This window comes from Cyanistes caeruleus, chromosome 4, assembly GCF_971803275.1.
Source record: "Cyanistes caeruleus chromosome 4, bCyaCae1.hap1.1, whole genome shotgun sequence".
NCBI lineage: Eukaryota > Metazoa > Chordata > Aves > Passeriformes > Paridae > Cyanistes > Cyanistes caeruleus.
Window position 1 is genome coordinate 31244324 of NC_141704.1, and position 16947 is coordinate 31261270.

The 16947-nt window shown below is 46.2% G+C and overlaps 1 protein-coding gene and 1 long non-coding RNA gene across 7 annotated transcripts in view; one reads left to right on the forward strand and one right to left on the reverse strand.

Annotated features, from left to right (window-relative positions):
- On the forward strand, positions 1-11684 carry LOC147653529 (uncharacterized). Its single transcript, XR_015286389.1, has 2 exons — positions 1-2093; positions 9574-11684. It is a non-coding gene; the product is annotated as an uncharacterized LOC147653529 (long non-coding RNA).
- The window catches only part of TXN2 (thioredoxin 2), a 24152-nt gene continuing 13204 nt past the window's right edge, over positions 6000-16947 (reverse strand). For 3 of the 6 annotated variants that reach the window (XR_015286388.1, XR_015286383.1, XR_015286387.1), the window contains exons 4-7: positions 11266-11400; positions 8318-10586; positions 7617-7830; positions 6000-7247 (exon numbers count right to left, since the gene is read on the reverse strand). The gene's annotated coding sequence lies outside the window, so the exon portion shown is untranslated. Of the gene's footprint in view, positions 7831-8317; positions 10587-11265; positions 11401-16947 lie in introns of all 6 variants that reach the window. The other 3 variants (XR_015286386.1, XR_015286385.1, XR_015286384.1) reach the window with 3 other exon arrangements.

Genomic DNA, 16947 nt, shown 5'->3' on the forward strand with positions numbered 1-16947 from the left:
GCTCGGGCGGGGAGCGGCGGCTGCTGCGGGGCTTCGGGGGCGCCCGGGGCTCCACCCCGCCGGCTGCGGGATCGGAGAGGGTTCCTCCGCTCCGATCCGCCCGGGTCGAGCCCGGCCGAGCTGGCCCCACAACGCCCCACGCCGCGCCAGCCCCACAATGCCCCGCGCCGGGCGGGTACCGGCGGCCCGCTCCGGCCTTGGGTGCTCATGAGGGCAGCGGGGGCGGCCGGGGCCGGGAACAGGGCATGGGGGGGAACAGGGCATGGGCGTCAGCGGAGCGATGAGCTGCGGCCCCGCCGCCGGAGGCCGTGCCAGAAGTCCTCGGGGATGGGGGTTGGCGGTGGGGGGGTGTTCCTGTCAAGAGGTTCCGACTCAGCCTTATTGTAAGGCAAAGTATCTGCGACAGGAGGATGCCAGTCAGAATTAAGTTTCACAGAATCAGGTTGGAAAAGATCTCTGAGATCATCGAGTCCAACCTATGACCGAACACCAGCGTGTCAATCACACTATGGCACTGAGTGCCACGTCCAGTCTTTGCTTAAATACCTCCAGGGACAGTGACCCCAGCACCTCCATGGGGCGGCCCATCCCAATGCCTAATCACTTTCTCAGAAGAAATTGCTTCTGATGTCCAGCCTGGCTCAGCTTGAGGCCATGCTCTCTCACACTGCCACTGGTTACCTGGGAGAAGAGACCGACGCCCACCTGGCTAAAACCTCCTTTCAGGCAGCTGTAGAGAGCGATAAGGGTGTCCCCTGACTCTCCTTTTCTCCAGGCTCAACAATCACTGGTTCCTCGGCTTCTCATAAGACTTTTTGCTCCAGACCCTTCACCCAGCTTTGCTCCTTTCTCTGGACTCTTAAGGAACAAAACTGAGGCAGGCAGAAGCACAGGCATAAGCAGCCCCTGATGCTGCTGAGGTGTTTGGAACAGCTAGTGCACATGCTCACAGAGGCCCAAAACATACTTTAAAAGGCATGCTGAAACATTGAGGTGTGAAAAGACAAAGGTGGTGGAATTCTGCCTCCTTATATTTACTGTAACTTCAGGATGAGCTAAAGGAGGAAGCAATAGCCAGGATGCAAGACCAAAGTCCTGAAAAAGAGTAGAGTGTACGTAAATCCATGTGTCGGATCTAGACATGCAGATAAGGTTTACTGCACACTTTATGAGCATACAGATATACAAGGCTCCTTCCCTTTATGACTTCCTACTTTGTACAAGGAGGGCACATTTGCAGATGTAGGTGCCAGTGACAGAAAATGCAAGGCAAAGTTTACTGGTGGCAGTACCAAAGCTCCAAGTAGAAAAGGTAAATGAAGTTAAAGAGGCTTGAATAAAGAGGGATGTTAACGAAGAAGTATCTAAAGTAAGCATTTCTTGTCTGAGGCTTAGAAAGATTCACTGCAGCAGTTTGGAAACAATCCTAGATATTTTTATCTCAAGACATACAAGATGGAGAAATCACTGAAAGGTTCTACAGTGAGTATCAGGGACAGAGAGGTGTCACTGTCAGAGGCAGAAGTGAGAAATGTAAATACAGATGTAAAATATAAACAAGAATTTAATTTGGCAGTGAGAAGGGAATATACAGGGTAGGTCTTCCCTTGTAATTCAAGGCAGAAAATGAAAGGAACTTGGAATTATGACAGACAGCTCCCTACATAACCAGATGCCTTTGGATTTACTGTGAGGGTTATGAGGCACTCATAACATAGACATCTAGCAGAGGTTGCCCAGAGAAGCTGTAGCTGCCCCATCCCTGGAAGCATTCATGGATGGAGTTCTGAGTAACCTGGTGTAGTGGAAGGTGTCCCTGCCCATGTCAGGGGAGTCGAAACTGCCTGATCTTTAATGTCCCTTCCAACCCAACCATTCCATGATTCTATGGTCAAACAATCCAGTGGCTCATACTGAGCCATGAAAACGAGTGACCAACATATGGAACAGGTATTTACTGACTGAACAAGAGAGTTTTAAGTGCTCCCACAAAAATGCAGCAGAATGAAAATAGTGGAGGTAACCAAATACGTCAAAAGCTTCTGAAGAACATGAGAAGCTGCATCATTAGCCAAGTGGTGGAAAAAGGAAAGGTAAGCAAAGGAAAGTAGTCAGTATCAAGTCTAAACAGAGCTTTTAAAGGAGGAAAAGTAGCAGATCTTAGCTAGGAAAGCAAGTACAAAAGGCAACATGAACTGACAGCAGTAGTTATGTTGGAAGTAAAAGATAATGACTGGGAGAATGAAATGCAGACATAAAAAGACTGTCACAAAGTCATTTTTGAAGATTATATAATATTGGTAATTTATTTTTTTTTACTCTTCTCTGACTCTCACACTTGTATATGTGCTCTGCTCTTCTCTTCCTGATGCTCAGATTTAAGGCTAAGGTCAGACTGGACTGCCTTCTTATGGTTTGGTCCTTTTTTTTTCTTTTTTTCTTTTTTTTTAAATATAAATTTAAGAACTTGGTCACACTCCTGTTTAATTGATATCAAAACTTTCTTGATGGCTTCAGCAGTAAAGCATCAAAACTGAGTTCAGAACAGATTGGTGCAAGTTTACACTGTTCTTGCCCTTCACAAAAAGTGTATCCCACCTCTATAGAAGACTCAGTGTGTTTCCCTCATGGTAATATTTGTAGATGTGCCATACTTGAGGCAAGTCAGGTTTTAAATGTCAGTTTTCTGTAGCTTGATTACCTTGAAATAACGTGCAACAGGCTTTTGTTGGCAGGAAGTTACCCAGGAAAGGGGACACACCTCAGAGAAAAACAAATGTGACTAAAAGCTATCAGACTGATTTTATACATCTGTTACTTTCTGCAAATGCACATGATATTTATGTGTATCTTTGTAATCAATTTCCCTCACATTTTACACCAGTGTTTGCAAGCCAGCACCATTTGGAAGAACAAACGTAATGCTCACTGAATTCTGGAAAACATCTCAACAGCAAACAGATTTACCAGTTTGATGGGAATAAATTAATAAATCATAGTATTTCCAGAGGGAAACAAATCTATGAAGCAGCAAGCATCCAGAGATACTTCTTCAATTTGCCAGCATTTACACCAGACAAAGGGCCACTGCTGAATTATAGTGTTTTTCCCTACACTGGTCTAATCCAAAACCAGTTTGGTCTTAAGTTTGTTGCAAATGAACTTTGTTTAAATTTGTGGGCAAACAGCAAGCCCTGGGAGAAGCCTGCACTTCATCAATCAGCAATAAATGCAGGGACATTTGATTTTTGTACCTGACAAATAGATAAAAGTGGCAAAATTAATTTTGGTGAATAATTTTCAATGCTTTGGGGGGCAGAAAAAAAAAAAACCTCTCCCAAAAGTAGTTTCTTACTGACAAGCTGGAGAGAGTGAAACAAGAAGAGTGACAGAGGCAAAAAGGTGTTTACTCCATCGGAGGAGTCACATTGCTAAACTCTAACCACAGTGTCTTTAGACAGAAACCACACATGTACGAATCTGGAGAATGTCACAATCTGGTGTTGCTAAGAAGCCTGAGGTCTGCTTTTGCAAAACCTTGAAACCTTAGTTGTTTCAGTGCAGATTCATAATTAGAATTTCTTTAGAGAAGCAGCTCTGAAGTGGCTTTAATAGATACACCCATACAAAGCAGCAGCTATAAATGCAGATGAGAACCTGAAGCATTTTCAGGTATTGTAGCAAAAGGAACTGCCTCTTTGGAGGCGGGTCTGTAGAAGAAAGTCACGTAGGTCTGCGGACTTTGTGCCTCTGAGCAACCTGAAATTTGTCTGCAATTTAAGCACCACCTATTAGCACATAACTTCCTTTTCCCCTTATACCAATTTTTCATTGTTCTGCTCCCAAACCAAATACCACATCCAAACTGTGACATCGTGAAAGGTGGAAAGCCATCTTAGGAGGTGTGGAAGGAGTGAAAGCAAGTGATGTTTCCCCTGAGGGGTAGGAGGGGTGTTTGTGTCAGAGAACAAGTGAAATGTGTCCCGGGTAACCTGTTTCAGAAGCAGCCAGGAGCAGATGTTAGGAGAGGAGTCCTTTTCTTACAGAACGATGTTAATCTTAGCAGAACTACCCAGCTTCTGGCATGGCTGTAGAAAAAGTAAGGCTTAATTGGCTCACTTTCATATGTCAAGGTGCAATTTCATCATACCCTCTTCATCAGCAAAACTGGTTTAAGGTGTTGTCTATTCTACCATTAGACACTTGGTTTTAGTGCTGTGACACAACTTTCCACTGGTCCAGCAGTGATGGTGAAAATGTTTAAAAAATCATATTGTACACTGGATCATTGAAGAACAGCTAAAAAAAAGCAGGTCAAGAAAAAAAGATCAGTTCACTGATCTAGTTTATAGGCCCTCAGAGAGACACATCAGCACAACTGAGGGGATTAAACTGAAGCACTGTGATGGGAGTCTTTTAAATTGACTTTGCTAATGGAGAAAATTTAGGAAGGGAATTTATCTGCACTCCACAACAGGGGAGGAAGGGAAAAGCTGTACCTGGCATACTCTAGCATTTAAACAATAATGCTATTTTTCACCTCTCCCCAACCCTCCACCCACACGGTTCCATGTGAGCAACCTGCTGAACTCCTGCTTTCTCATTGTAGCTCTTGCTTCAACTTTAGTAAAAAAAAAGAGGAACATGTTTTTACTTTCTCAATACGTTAATGACAAGATCTGCTGCTGAAAAGCAAGCCATTTACATACAGCATCTCTGGTCATTTTGATACCATTCAGAAGCACACTTCTCTACCTCTGTACTACACTAAGTATATTTGTCACATGCCAGAGTGCCTTCTTTCCATAAAATGCAAATGACACCATCCTGTAGAAAGGACCCTATTGGGAAAGCAGATTATCAAACAGCTGGGCTCTGGCTGAAGCCATGAAACATCCTCAGAAATACACCTAGATAAAAACTTCTGTCTGAGGCAAAGGAAAAATCTTCTTGGAGCTTGTGAGTTCCTCCAGTCCATGAGATGAGATTACAACTCCATTTGGCAGGGTTACAGACACCACATTCCTGATCGGACATACTAAGAATAATGGCCCAGAGCTCTTTACATCCAAGAGATACGTCTGCCATTTAAATGGAACCACAGTGCTAAGCAACAGACTTTTTTAGTTCATTATATCTTCTTCCAAACTGTGTTTCCTCTAGCCCTGTTCTTTTGCTGCTCACTATGTTTTATTCAGCTTTAAATTCAGAAAAGCTGGCATCTAACATCAGTATAAAAAAGGGCCAACAAGCTATCCAGCAAAAGAATCTTTGTCCCAAAACTCAGATTTGGAATCTGAGTTTCTTGCCTTGGGCCTACCCAGACTTGTCCAAAATGCCAGCAGAAAACATCCTGTTACCTGCCTTAAAAAAAAGCAAAGCAACTGGTTTTTTTGTTTGTTTGGGTTTTTGTTTTGTTGGTTTTTTGCTTGCTTTTCTTCTGAAGAAAACAATAATTTTCACACCATCTGATACACCTTAGCTCCTTCAGTGATACTTCAGCAAGTACAAAATTTTAGGCTTGTCTGCCCTGGCCCCACAGCTCCCTGGTTCAACAATTGCTAAGGAGCCCTTATTAACATCTCAAATACCTCCTTTTCCTTCTCTCTTTCTCAGAGGGGGTAAGAAATGCTTCAGATTCCTGAGTTCAGAAGGGCTTGGGGGCATTCCTTTTAGCAGAGGATAAATTGAAAGGAGAATAGCATCCTGCCCCTGCCCCTCTGTCACACTGCACCTGTCATGCTTATGACAAGCTAGGATTGGGTGAGGTACTGATAAGGAAAATACACTTGAAAGAGACTGACAAATCCATCTAAACACTGCTGAATTCACTCTGATAAGGTAGGGCTGTGGAGAGCTTTCTGCCACCTTTGCTTCTATTTTCCTTCTGTAGGTCTCAGGCTAAGCCATGTTTTCACAGAACAAAGAATTCAGTAGCAGAGTGATTGTGCTATAACAAAAACAGGACTTGCTTCAGAGAACACATAAGAGTGACAGCATTTAACTACTTCAAAAAAATTTATTCATTGTTTTAATTGTTTTTAAGCATCAGTCACCTTTAATGGACCTCTGAACAAAAGACATCTAGCAGAATGTTCACTTCCCTCTTCCTCTACCAGGATGAATTTAGTCCCTCCTTTTTTAACACTGTCCTTACAAAAAACCAAGAAAGCACCCCTGCTTTCAGCTTGCTGCCTTTCCTGAGGTTACTGTGTGAGATTCTTCTCCACTAATGGTGCCTCTCAGTTTATCCCATGTCCGCTGTTTGTTTTTGGGCTCAGCCTGCTACAGTAATCAAGGCCAAATATTTGTTCAAATGAAGTGGCCCTGTGGTTCTCATTTCAGGAAGCTGGCTGAGGACGAAGTGAAACTAGCTTGAAATTCTCTAGTATGCCCAAGAGATGTTAAGAGCAAGGGATTTTTCCAGTGTTGTAGAAAGTCATCCAGATTCCCACTGTAACTTTGTTGTGGGAACTGCAGGGGAACTAACTCGTTTATAGCCTGCCCCAATTAAAGACACCACTTTTGTCTGCCAGAAACCAAAGCTGGTGCAGTCAAAACCAGACTTTGGGAACATTCTGTTGGGCTAGAACCAGAAAGAAGACCCAATGGGAAGTCACTCGAACATTCATTCTACCCCTTCTGCAAGGCTGAAGCCCACATTTTTCTGATAAGAGGAGGCTACATCCTTTGTGCTTGCAAGTCAGTGGCAGGTCTTATAAACACACCCACAGATTCTCAGCATAACATATTGCAAGCTCTGTGCATCTGGAGCCAGTGCATGCTTTGCTCAACAACCCCCCTTTCATTTCTGCCAAGATTCCCTCCCACATTTAGGACTTTTTTTCCTGCTCCCATGAGAGCCTCCTCAATTCTCCCAGCTCCTCCAGCTTCCTACTGTGAGCATGGACTGTTCTGTACAGCTTTGCTGGTCTGCTCTGCCTTTGGGAACGTATGTACCAGTGCAGGAAGCTGGGCACAAAGATCTGTGCATCACCCTTCTCAGTCCTACGTTTGGGTCAGGGGGATGGATCACAAGAGTGAATTGTCAGGGCTGACACAGAAAGCAGAAAATTCACCAGGATTTCCTGAGACATCAGCTTTGCAGGATGTGAGAAATTGCCAGCACAGACACATGAGGTGCCATCACTGTGGGAAGCCTCCTTTCAGATGAGGTGAAGATGAGCTCCATTTAACACAGTCACCCTTCTCTCCCATTTATCAGAGCATCGTTTCCTGGGATTACTCTGGAACAAAGAAAGTAAATCACTGGGCATCCTGTGCATTTTTATGACACACTGATTCCGGTCAAAAATCAATAACTCATTGAGCTTCCCAGGCTAGCACCTGCTCTGAAATTTCTCAGATACCAAGAGACAGGAAAGTGTTAGAGGAATCAAAGCCACATACATACAGCATCTCTGGTCATTTGTGATACCATTCAGAAGCACACTTCTCTACCTCTGTACTACACTAAGTATATTTGTCACATGCCAGAGTGCCTTCTTTCCATAAAATGCAAATGACACCATCCTGTAGAAAGGACCCTATTGGGAAAGCAGATTATCAAACAGCTGGACTCTGGCTGAAGTCATGAAACATCCTCAGAAACACACCTAGATAAAAACTTCTGTCTGAGGCAAAGGAAAAGTCTTCTTGGAGCTTGTGAGTTCCTCCAGTCCATGAGATGAGATTACAACTCCATTTGGCAGGGTTACAGACACCACAGGACAGAGGTGCTGAGGGACTTCTGGAGTTCCTTCACGTAAGGTAGCAGCTTGTGTTAGGCCAAGGTGTAAGGAGTACTGCAAGCATTGCTGCCTTCTTGCACTGGTCCCAGGGAAGGAAAAAAAAAAAAAAAAAAAAAGGGAAAAAAAGAAAAGGAGGATAAAAAGTTTTCTGTGGAAGAGAATACTATTAATATTATTTGTACTTCGAGTTATAAATGCAAGCATGACACAGACCTAAAGCACAAAATAAAGTAGCACTGCACTCTTCTACCTAATGGGAAAAGTCATTTAACCTGTGGTAAATCCTGTCCTCTCCCTCCTTGACTTTTCTGTTTGTACATAAAGTTAAACCATCCTTAAGCCTCTTACTGCTCTACCACTCTCCCAATTACAGCTGCATCTAACACTGAACTTGAAACACACCCCTGTACCTAAGTTTGCAGCTAATTGCGAGACACTGTAGAGGCCTGTAATTCTTTGACTCTTTATAGAGGAATGTACATGTATAAAAGCCTTTTGAATTTTCATAAGCCGCCCCTTAGATGTGGGATAGCAAAATAAAAAAAAGATGAAAACAAGATGCTCACTCAATGATTCAGCTTTCCTGCAAAGTTTCTTCAACCAGCCATCATAACCCTGAAAATAATCACCACAGCCCATTTTTCCTGTGGGCTAAAAACACACCAGCAATGAAGATCATAATTTAAGTTTTTTTTTATTTCTACCAGGAACTAATGAGAAAGAGCTTTGCACTACATGGAGAAATAGAATCATATGCAGAAAGAGAAAGAGAGTATGCCTATGTTCGCTGTTGTTGGGTTTTGAGGATTTTCTTTAAATTTTTTTTTAGTTTAAGGAATGCTAAATCAGGCTTAGCTTTGCTAGGGGATATACCAGCTGTCTCCAAGCTCTTTATGATGATCTCTCTTGTACCTTAATTGAGAAAGCAGGGTGTGGAAGTTTCAACAAAGGCTCCCCTTTGTAGTGTGTTAATTAGGCACCGGAGTTAACAAAACCCCTCAGTTATAAACAATTACCTTTCCCCAGGCTTGCTTTCATTTTCTTGCTATTGCATTTTTACTAATTTTCTATTAGGTTTCCAGAGTGGACAAGAGTAATTTCTAAAATTAGTCTTCTAATTAGCAAGGAAAAGAAGTAAAAAACCAAACTAAACTCAAGCAGGCAAATAAGTAAAGAGGGAGGAAAAATACCACTATAATGAGAAGCATTTAGAGATGCATATTTTTTGTAATTCTTCAGGATACAGGAGACTCAGATCTTTTAAGTTCAATGTAAAGTCCCCTCTAAAACTGAAAATGTAGATTATAGTCTCCTGGAAGTGACCTCTGCGTGTAAATGCCTAGAGATGTGAAAGAATGTGATGGGGATTTGTGTGCCCTGAAATGATTGCTACCCTCACCCCTGCAGGAGGAGGAAAGGGAGGAAAGGGAGAATGGCTGCAATATCTCCAGCCAGCTCCTTGCCTGCCGGTGTCCTGGCTGGCTGCTCAGCATGTGCTCAGACAACAGCTGGGAAGGGAGCGGCCCCTGCCCTCCTCCCTGATGGTGGTGACCTCACCCACTGGCACCGAGCTATCCCCAGGGCAGCGCCAGCCACCCAGGCACTGGGACCACCTCCTCCTCCCTCCGCCTCCTGCCGAGGGAAGGAGCAAACTCCAGGGGCCCGGGGCTGTCCTGCCTCAAAGAGAGGCAATGACGATGACGGAAAACTGTACTATATGGATGACTGACATCTTAACACCAAACATTTTCCACCCTGTTAGCATGAAAGCTTTCACACTGCTGCTCTCTAATCTTGTTTTCTGTTTAATTTCTGGAGAAAGGTCGAGCAAGGCATGTGAATCCATGGTATTGGGAGAACCATGTTATGATTCAGTCTCCGGTCAGCATCACACTTCTCTTGTTGCCTCCAATAGTGCTGTTTGCCCAACACCTTTACAACATAAGAAGCCACCAGATATTCAAAGTTGCTTTTGTGTCCAAGCAGCTTCCCAGAAAGCAGGGGAGTAACATTCATGTGGGACTGGGGAAATAGTAGCTCAAGCTACATTCCCAATGGAGACAGCATATCCCATCCTGCCAGCGCACCTGGTAAAGACTGTCTAGGGAAAAAGTTGTAATTCTTAATGGCAGCTTCCCAAGCACAGCAGTTCTTATGGGAACTTGCCTTTCCTCTCTGGAAGAGACTGAAGATAATCTAATGAAGACAGGCATTCTGGTCTTTATTACTGCACATCAAACCACTCTTCCTTTCTCTGTGTTGCAGTAGCACAAGCTTATTCTGAAGCCAAGATCAGCTCCTGCTGCTTTCCCCAAAGAGCTTTCAAGCTCAGACAGACCAGGAAAACTCAGTGTGAGAGCATGATCAGAAGTGAAGAAAGGCAGAGTGGCCTCAATGCCTGCAGCAGGTCCCAGGCAGGAGGTATGTACAGGTACTACCCTGACTGACCAGGCAGCCAGGGAACCGAGGACCCCATGGCAGCACAGAGCTACTGCACGTAGGATGGAAAATGTTTAAACTGCTGTCGCTGGGGCCCACAGGAAACTTTTGGGAAGCCTGTGCTGGGTCTAAGACAGGAACCAACAGAGTCAGTGTTTAAAATATGCACTGACAATGAATTGCTTCATTACTTAGAGAAAAGTAATTAGAAGGGGGAAGGGGTAAAACTCAATCACATCAGGAAACAGGCAAGTAATTGTCTCACAGATACACCAGGTCTTCTGATTGCTGGTCTAAGACACTTTGTTGCTGCTCAGCCCACAGTGTCTTACTCATCATGATCTCCTTCCAAGAGACATCAAGATCTTCTCTGCATTTAGGTATGGATCTCACATGCTGGAAAAGAAGCAAACAGAAACATAGGGCTGCTTGCCATTTTTGCTAAGTGTCTTATTTTGCCCTGATCTACTGTTTTGCATTATCATCCCACACCTTACCCTGTTCATACAAAATTGAAGAATGAAAGCGACACCCCTCAAACCAAGGAAACTTGTGGCCCATGAGCTGCTGAAGAAAGACACACAGATGGGTGGACCACAGCCCGTCTCCTGCAGCACTTTGTAAAGCAATTGTACAGTCCCAGGCAGGAGGCTTTCTGTAAAGGCCAAGGCAAGAGTCGTGCAGGGCAGAGCACCTGGAGAAACTGGACCTCATGACCTGGACTTGCACATCCATGTTCAGAGACAAGGGAAACACCGCCTTTCTGCAGCCGGGGTGGGGAGGGGAGCTCTGGGAGCTGCAGGCAGGAAGAGCTAAGGCAGGTAACAATGATACAACTATTTATGGCTTTTTCCTTGTGACAACCGCAGCCTTATAAGGGCAAGAGCGCTCCACTCGGGGCAGAGCTGCGGAGGTGGAGCCTCCAGGGGCACTCCTGATGTTTGCTCCCAGGCTATCTGCCTGCCTAAGCCGCTGACCTCTTTGCCGGGAAAAACCCTGGGAACCCTTGCTGAATCCAGCTGTTCAAATTTCAAACTACAAAACGCCTCGGCTCCCCTCCCCTTCTCCCCCATACCTCCTACTAGCTGGAGCTGTGGTGAAGCAGAGACGTCTGCTTTTGTAATGTTGTGGGTATCAGGGAGCAGTGGGAGAGTGCCTCCACAGATGACGTGGGAAACATATTCTCATCTGGTTGTGACAGTACTGAGAACTGGAAGAAAAAAGAAAGAAAACACAAACAATCCTCCCCATGCCCCCCCAGCGTTGCTTGTTGGACACAAGCGAGTGTGTGAAAGGCTGCAGCTGGAAAATCTGGTGCACAAACTCAGTTGCAGATCCTTTTGCCCATGGATGTGCTTCAGAGCCCCCAGGAACTCTGGCTGAGCTTCCATTATGTGTGTTGGGTTCTTACACATTTCAGCCCTGTCCAATCCACCCAGCTGAACTATGCTGGAAACGGTTTGCAAATAAAACTGAACATAAACATGCTAAAAATGTCACTGTCATCAGATAAGGTTGCTATGCACATGAAATTCCTGACACGAGTTCATTAAACCAAGGACATGAAAAGTTAAGCCACATGCATATGTTGCCTGGGATGGGGAGGAGGGTATGGTGAGTGGGGATTCAGGCTGTAACTTTGTTTTTTTAGCCTTCTACCAGCCCATAGCTATCACTTTGGTGTGATTCAATTTCTCCCGGGGGGGGAGGGGGGCGGGGGAAAGAAAAAAAATAAAATGTTACAGCATTGACCTCCCTCTGTGAATACTGGTGTGATTTGGGAAGGAGCAGGAGGCAAGGGTTAGCCAGGTCACTTGGGAGCTGTAGAAGGCTGGTATTCCAGAGGGCAAAGCACACACTGACAAAGCCAGGCCTCAGCAGCCTTCACCAAATCCAGTCATATTTAGTACTGCAGGAGGCAGTTATCTCTGTGTTATGAGAGGAAACAGGCACTAAGAGCTTCCTCTACGATACACTTCTCATAATTTGGGCTGTATCTGACTTGCAGAAATGTCTGGAATAGACGTGGACTTAGCAGTTCTCTGACACCCATTTGCAGAAGTGCCAGATGTAATGACCTTCCCTACCACCCACTGAATTGTTATAAATCTCACACCACATATTTTAAGAGAGGAGCAGAAGCTGTGAGAGTGGTCTACAGATAGTAGTGATTTCAGGAGATGCCTTCTCCTAAGCCTACCACACAGCGACCCTTCATCTGCTTTCTCTTTCTCAAGAAAGAGGAGCTGTGCACACTTTGCCCTGGGATGAGCAACATAGGTAGATTAACCTGCAAAGGTGGAACATCATGTTCTCCTCAACCTCTCAAGGGTCAGGGTTGGGGTTTGATGACTGTGTGAAGCCAACCAAAGTCTGAACAGTCCCACAACAAGGGCTGTTCCCCTCCCTCCTCTGATCTTCACACTCCCACTACCAGTCTCAGATGACAGCCAGCTGATTCAGCTGGAAACAACCCTGAATCAAAAGGAAGACAGATGTTTCCAGTTTGATAATTTCTTTGGTACATTTGACTACATGCTTGCTACAGAGGTGCTGAAAATGCACAGTCATGAGCTGCCAGACCCACAAGCTACTCAGAAACTATGAGGGAATTAAAGTTTATTAGAGGCCAGAAAGCCTCCTTTTCAGGACTGAATGAATTGAATTCAGTTGTGTGGCTGATCACAGGTGTTATAGCATCCCACATACAAGCGGTGGCAATCAGTATCTGAATTAAAGAATATCTACTATCAAATATGTCTACTCTCAAGAATGTACCATTACTAAAATCACAGCATCATTTAGTGTAAGAGGTCATTTTGGAGGTCTCCAGCTCAACCATCTGCTTGGGGCAGGACCAGCCTGAAAGTTAGATCAGGGTGCTTGGGGTGATATCCAACTGGGATTTGAAAAACTCAGAGGATAGCAAATCCACCATCTTTTCTCTCTTGTCCTTCCACTGAGCACGTCTGGCAATGTGGCTTTACCTTCCACATGACCCTCATTTGGGCAGTAGAAGTCAGTGGTTAGATAGTCCCCCTTGTGAGCTTTCTTGTTCCTTTGCAAACCAACCCAGCTCCCTCAGACCCTGCCTGTTCCCTTGGGCAGGTTCAGACTTCTGCCTTGGAGTTACTCCAGTTTTCCTCTAGCAAATGTGAAAGACCATCCTGAAGCAGCCTGAGGAGGGAGAGGAGGTGTCTGCCTGCTTGTAGAAGCTAGAGTCTTTGAGTGTGAGTGTTGGGGTGTCCGTGCACAGCACCAGCATTTGTCCTTGTGTGTACACAGCATCATAGGGCAGCTGGGCATGTGCCTCTCAGGTAAATATTGACTCAGAAGTTTAGGTCATAAAAATGGGTGCAAAATCACTCAAGGCCCTGTAGCTGTGGTGTTTTTTTTTTTAGCAGAGCTTTCCTACAGGTGTGCTGTATGAATGCCATCCACGCCAAGTCCCAGGGACGTCTGTGCGTGGTCCTCCTGCAGCAGCTGTGCACCTTAGCAGGCACAAATCCTCCTTCCCATTATTGTTGGAGAAGATGTTTATAGTCAGGTTTAAATCTAGTCAGGTAGCTTCTTGATTACTCATTTCTCAGCTATTACTCTACTTCAGTAACCCTGAAGCTCAGGGAGACAGGGTGTACCATTCAGTAACCAGGTCTGGAAGACAAAAGAAATAATTTTCTGCTCTGGTGATGTTGCCAGAGGGCAACACAACCCTGCTGTGATGTCACAAGCATGAGGCACAGCCTTCAGAGCATAAAAAAGAATACCCATTACTCAGGGGGCCAACAGGTGTTTGGAATCAAGTGAAGGGGACACCTCAAAACTTTTGCCTGCTTGCTGTCTTGGGGATACGGTAGGCAAAATGTTGCGTAACTGTGAATCAGCAGCACCTTTTGAAATGTTGGAATCGTGGCTTAATGAGCAATCCTTCTGGGCTCTTCATAAGTCTTGGTACTGTGGTGTTGGACTGGGCAGGGTAGAGCCCAGGCTGGGCCACTGACTGCCCCAAGCTACAAAGGCAGCAGCAGAAGAAGAAAGCCCTGAGGTGCTGGTTCTCAGCTGGCCACATCCATTCTTCATTTTACTGCAAGAACTACATCAAGCCTCTGTCATAAGGAGCTTTGGTGCTGCAGCCCAGGGTTCTTGGATACCTGACACAGAAGGAAAAGGGGTGTTGGGTAAAGACCTCCTTGGTGTTAATCTCCAGGCTGGAGCTGTAGTCTTAAAAAGAAGAGGAAATGAAGCAATGTAGTTTGCTATGGAGAATGGAGATGTAAATCTGGGTTAACATAGGGTGAGGTGCTCAAAGGTCTGACCCAGATCAGAGTCAGGCAAAGTCTGCTCCTCAGCTATAGAAAATCATTACAGAAATGCAATAAAATGAGGTTTTACTACAAGTCAAGGGCAAGAATCACCAGCTTTTTATGTCACCCAGCTCCCTTTATTCTGAACCAATTTAAGGACTGCTTAGGTGGCATAAGGAAAAGATATTCAGGTTGGGTTTGAAAGGAATAATTTGTTCCAGGGATCAACATCTCCTCTTGACACCCTTTTGTAAATCCTAAAAGCAAGGCAAAGAGATGAAATACAAACTCAGCTTTTCTTTCCTATCAGCTCCACATCTGGATCCACAGGACCCAACTGGGATTCCCTGGGTTGTGTTGGAACATGAAGCTATGTCTGCACCAACATTCCTGCTGGATATAGGTTAGAAGGCCCAAAATACATGCACAGCCACCATGAGCCATGGGACTTCGTTCTCTGCCCAAGGCAGGGTGGCCAGTCCCACCCAGCTTGGCAGCCTGGAGAACCTCACCAAGGCTTATCTGGTTCTGTGCCTTCCTCCCACCCCAGATGTACCCCCAAGGCCAGGTTTTCCTGCTTCACCCCAAAGGCTTATTTTTCTTATTTTAAAACAAGCAGAGTTGTGTCTGTTTTGATTTCTAGAAGAAGGTTAGAGGGAGGTCAGAGCTGACATCTGGGCTGGAGATAACATTCCCGTCTAATTAGCAAGCCCTGGATAATGAGGGCCTTCCTGTCCCATCCCCCCCACTCTGATGTGAGAAAGGACAGCCAGCGCAGGCTGGTGCAGAAATGGGGCAAGAGAACACCCTGTAGGGCAGAATTTCATCTTCTAGTGTCGCCAGCCCAAGCTCATGGGCTGCTGATAGGTGCCCGTGGGTGACAGCTAGAGGCTGCTCCTCCTTCATCCTCTGCCTCTGCAGACTCTTTCCAAGGCATTGGCCATGGCTTTCCAAAGTGCCAGTGGTGCTGCCATTCATGCTCTCTGCAAAGCAGGCGTTATGGATTGAGACACCTTGGGTGCCACCTGTGCTGCTGTGTGCGTGGCAAGAGAAGACACAGGGAGACACAATATTGGTGGGAGACAGATGAGATGAGGACAGTGATGTTCCCGAAGCATGGCTGGGCTATCTGCTGCCCTCCCCTCAGCCTAGGGAGCCGTACATCGGCAGTTCCGTCCCTGCTCTCGGGAACTGGGTCATTTATCAGGGCAGTGCAGCCCGCCGGGCTGACACGATGCAGCTGTTTGTGCACAGCAGTCCCACAAAGAGGAAGCGGCCACGACCGGAGCCAGCTTTGGCTGGGATGCTGGGCTGGGGGGGCAAAGGGGCAGAAGTGCTGAGGAGACCCAGCTTGTGAGGCTCCTGCAATTTGCAGACATAGCCCCCAGCAGCAGGAACGGGAGATGCTGGAATAAGGCCTGACTCAGCTAGGACAGAGGCTCCCCGGCTGAATCACCCGAGCACTGTGCCTTCCCCGCAGCTCCCCCACCGTGGGCTGCCGGCACTTTTGCAAAACCCTGGGAGATTACAGGCACAGGCAAGCGTGGCAGGGGCTGAACCGCAGCCAGGCACTCTCCAGGTGCGATTACAACAGCGGGCATGTCCAGTCCATGGAAAACCCCGGCTGACACCCCTTGGCAGAGCCAGTGACACACCAGCCTCCTTGCCTTGTCAGCTCCATGGCAGAGGGATTTGCTGCCAGCAGCCTCAGATTCCGCCCTCAACGGAAATGCCACAGCCTGTTGATTCCTTGGAGGGGACGTGACCATCATTCCTGGCCTCAGTATAAAACCCCAGGGAGGAAAGGAAAAAGGAGGGAGGGAAACAGGGCTTGGGATGTAACAGTGGCAGAACTTAGCCATCATAACCCCAGCTGCAAGCTGGAGAAACGAGGCTGGGAACAGTGCCCTTGGGTCAGTCAGTCATGTGCTGCTGGCCACCACAGGCTGGACACAATGTCACGGGGAGGCACAGCATTGTGGGGGAGCAGCACAACAGGGAAAGGACAGCAGCCTAAGGAGTTTGCTTGCAGACGTGGCCACATGCTGCCACTTTCTGTGCCACAGGCTCCAGTGAGACCAGCAGCGACGAGTCCCTTGTGTTCCTGCATCCTTTCATCTCGAGGATGCTGCCAGCTTCTGCCTTCATGTGCAATGCCAGACAGATTAAGAAAACCCCAAATGTGCTTCCTCCTGAGAGTTGCCAAAAAAACTGAGAACAGAACTTGACCCCAAGGCCAGGGAAAGGGGAATGAGAACTAAACAGGGTTCAGACAGGTACAAGGGGGTTGGAGTGCTGGGAAACGGCACAGTTTAGTATGAAAAATGCAGTAGTAGGTGTTACAGCAGCAGCAATCTTTAATCTTGCCTGAGCTCTATGAAAACTTTCCATGCTCCTGCCAGGATTTTGGGATGAAGCCCGTGGGACCCAGCCTGGCTGGGAAGGGGAAGCTG